The sequence below is a fragment of the Lagopus muta genome, chromosome 3, assembly GCF_023343835.1.
Source record: "Lagopus muta isolate bLagMut1 chromosome 3, bLagMut1 primary, whole genome shotgun sequence".
Lineage (NCBI taxonomy): Eukaryota > Metazoa > Chordata > Aves > Galliformes > Phasianidae > Lagopus > Lagopus muta.
In genome coordinates, this window is record NC_064435.1 from 30,843,950 (window position 1) to 30,847,914 (window position 3,965).

Here is a 3,965-nt window from a genome sequence, read left to right on the forward strand (position 1 = left end):
TCTGAAGGTCTGCACTGAGCCAGAGGCAGAGGGGAGGAGTTCTCCGGAGCATGCACACAGCGATTGGGTGGCATCTCCCTAGTGTAGGTGGTTTGGATATCCAGTCACACCCCCGTTTCTATAGCACAAAGAGGCAACTTGCAAGACTCCTTTTTCTTCCGGTACTTCCTACCGTTTTAAAAAATAATAATTTGCTCCTCTCGGTTTTTCCTCATTTTATGAACATCATTCTGGCTTGTCCGATGCTGTTTTCTGCTGCTCTGTGAGCACATGTAGCGCAGCCTGCAGCGCAGGGTGCGCTGTTGTCCCACTCCCAGGGAAGGGAACTAGTGCCACACCAATGCCTGTCCTGCCCTGTCCCTCCATTGCTGAGCACGCACATGCAGTCGTGGCAGTACAAAGCACTCGGGAGATTATGCCTTGTTACCTGACTGTCTGCTTGTGGGAAACTACAGCAGAAGCAGCAGGACTGAGAGCTTCCTACATTGCCTGGGAGACATGTGTTTCACATTATCTAGCATATAGCTGGAATTATTTAAGCACAGAATGGTACAGTCACTCACACAGCAGAACTCAGGGTGTAATGCTGAGGCCACAATGGAAGCTAGCAGAATAAAGCAGTGATTTTTTTTTTCTAGAGACAGGGAATGGAAGCACCATGATGTCACCAGACCGGCCAGCAGAGCCAGGAGACCCAGGCAACTTCTAAAACAACACAGGTAAAAATATAATCATACTGTTAAAGCAGTGTCATGCAGGAGCTAGGAGGGAAAAAGAAAACTGGTTCGGCATTACACAAAAATTATCATGTGCCCAAAAATTTCAGTAGCTCTCTCAGAGAAGCAATATGGGAATTCCGTATGAAGGAAGTGGAGTCCAGTAGTTGGAGCATAGGGCTGGAAGCCAACACTCACGCTCTCCTTTTGGCTCTGCTGCTCGCTCGCTGTGTGGCCTAACCCAAGCCATTTAATCTCTGTGTGCAATCTGTACAATGGTATAACAGCCTTTTACAGACATGTTGTAAGCCTCAAATAACTAGTGTTTGGTAATGTACTTTGTGATGAAAGGTGTTAAATCAGTATAAAGTATCATCATTAGTTATGTTACTATATCTATACTTAGGCTGTCTAAAACTGCTGCTTAGTCTGTAGCTCTGCAAGTATGATTTACATGATTGTACAAGAAGTTTTAACACATCGTCTGTCTTTGCAAGAGTAGATGTTGGACAACTAATTTCATGCAATTTTCTTTCTTCTGAAATGAAGTGCATATTTGCTTATGCTAGTGTCAAGAACTCTCATCCCATTGTTTGAGAACAATGGGAACAATTCTCGTCTCCTTTGAATTGCCACAGGTCCTTTGATTTCAACGAGCTGCAATTATCAAAGGGAAGACTCCAAGTTAGCGCCTCAGAAAGCTCAGAGGGTAAATTTTACTAATTAGTCCCATTTTTGATTGCTATCATTATTTCCTCATACTCACCCCGTGGCAGAATTTAAAGGTTCTTATGACACAAGGCTGTACAGTGTTAGCCACAGAACAATTAGGATGTGCCAGCAAATGTTGTAAAACAGCCCTAACATTCACAGCTGTAAAACTGAGCTGTACTTCCCTAAAAGCAGGCCAACTTATGAGATTTCTTTTATTTCCATTGCTTGTGGTTATTGCCTAATTATTTGTTTCCATGTCTAACAGATCATCAGTACTACTACTTATCAAAATGTAGAAATAAGTGTTACGAGCAATACTAACAAGCACAGTAGCAAAAAACGTGTTGCAAATATAAAAGGCCTTAGGACGTGAGAATGCATTAACCCAAGCTTGCCATAGTAACAAGATCTCAAATAACAAAATAGCGACAAATGGAGCAAGAGTAATGGTGACTCTCCACATGATAACTAAGACAACCACATGTGTGTGCATTTAGGTTTCCTGTGAAGGAAATGAATCAATGAATTGTCATGCAGAAAAAATCAGCATAAATCAATGAAGCCTTACAAAGTCAAGCCTTCAAGAAGGTCCACACCAAGGAGAGGAATGGATAAAGTAAGGAAGAAGAGGGATTTAAGCTGTCTGCAAGCTTGTAAGAAGAAAAATGAAATGAGCATAGAACCATCTGCAACATACATAAAAAGATCAATTTTGAGACTCTTAAGTCCTCAGAAAAACTGGAGAGAACAATCGAACAAGTGATACAAGATTATTGTAGTCCAGACACAATTACTGAGACCATGAAACATGTCAAAATATCTTTCAACCTAATTAAGAACAAAATGTGCCAACAGAAGCAGCCACATCAGAGTTATTGAGCAGTCTGAATAACAGATAAGGAAATTTTTTTGTATTTAATGAGGAAAGTTACATAGAGAATGAGAAAGAATTTAGAAGAAAGTGAAAAAAACAAAGTCGATTTTTCTTCTAAATTTTTTTTTCTGTTCTAGGAAATGGATTAGATTTTAACTGCTGACTAGGAAAGATCTACTTTTTTTTCTTGTCCATATGTATTAAAAGAAATATACGATACAAAATATTAGCATAAGATCTGGATTTCACCCGGGATATAGGCTGTATAGAAGCATGAGTCAAAGGGAATAGAATTGAAGTTTATGAAACACACCATCTTTATCTTCATTCCTCAACATAATAATGACTCCCAAATGATGGCTCTTGTGCAGTTTTACCTTGATCTGACCTCTGAATCATCCTGGGAAAGAAGGTAAGTTTCATACTGTTTCTCAAATTAAATAAATAAATAAATAAAAAGGAAAAAAAAGAATTATAGCAGAGAAACCAATTGTCTTCTGATATCAGAAGACAATTGGGCATATAGTAGTTTTCAGTTTAAGATTATAACAACTAAATATATGCATCCAGAGAACTACCTGAGCTCCTAAATGATAGCCAAGGGTCTGTGAAGCCTGGAAACTTATTTGGCTCACAAAGGCTGATTTTCTGTTGCCCAAACACAGACTTCCTGGTTAGCTGTGCCTTCCTGAAATACAGATGAAGACATTCATATTGTACCAGACATTTACCCTGGCAGGTTTAATTTACACTTTAACTCCCAGTGTACTACATGATGTTATAATGTGGAATATTGATAACCAAAAATCACTGTAAACTTAAACACTCAGATAATCTATAAGCACTAAAATGCTTTCATCTTGAACTGAATGCCATCCAGCATATCAACATTTATTAGGTCCAAATTCTGTCTAGAAAAAGAGGCTTTAGAGGAAGAATATAGAAAAACAGCAGTATGGACAACTGTATTAAACATTTTTCCTGAATTCCCAAACAAGTTTAAAATATATCTTCTGTCAAGTATTAATATATTGTGAGCCTATGCAGGCTTGCAGGGGAGTTGGAGATTCATGATCCTTGAGGTCCCTTCTAACCCTGGTCATTCTATGATTCTGTGATTCTATGGCACAAAAGAGTGAAAAAAAATGGTACCTGGAAGGATCATGAAACAATTTACGCAGCTCAGCTTTGTCTGTTACTCAGGGAAATACACCAACAGTCTAGGAAATAATTAGTAGAAAATGAGGAACAATTGCATATAATTGGAGGAAATGTTAATTACATGTAACAAAAACTTTGCTTTGACAAGAAATTATTGCTGAGTAGAATGGATGGTGAAGTGCTTGCTGTGCCAGGCATAATATCGCATTTCTTGGAAATGAGGTAGTTAGCACAATGATGCACTGATAAAATCAGTATTCTCACTAGCACATCAGCAGAAACCATTGGCTACAGAGACAAGAAGCAAAGGGGTTAATAATTTGCTAGGCTATGTGTACTTGTCATTCTAGGCGTACATTTTCCAGAAATTCTTCTGGTTATTGTGTCACATTTCACTACTCTGGGCATTGCTATGGTGTTCTAGAAGTCTTATCATGGCCAGCATAATGAAAACAAATGAATGCATCAGTGCTTAAGTTATTTCGGTAGATAAATTATAC

General features: G+C 38.6%; 1 long non-coding RNA gene across 1 annotated transcript; it reads left to right on the top strand.

Annotated features, from left to right (window-relative positions):
* The first annotated feature begins 637 nt into the window (after positions 1–637).
* LOC125690391 (uncharacterized) lies at positions 638–2,033 on the top strand. The gene is made up of 3 exons (XR_007375659.1): positions 638–719; positions 1,355–1,425; positions 1,928–2,033. It is a non-coding gene; the product is annotated as an uncharacterized LOC125690391 (long non-coding RNA).
* Positions 2,034–3,965: the final 1,932 nt, after the last annotated feature.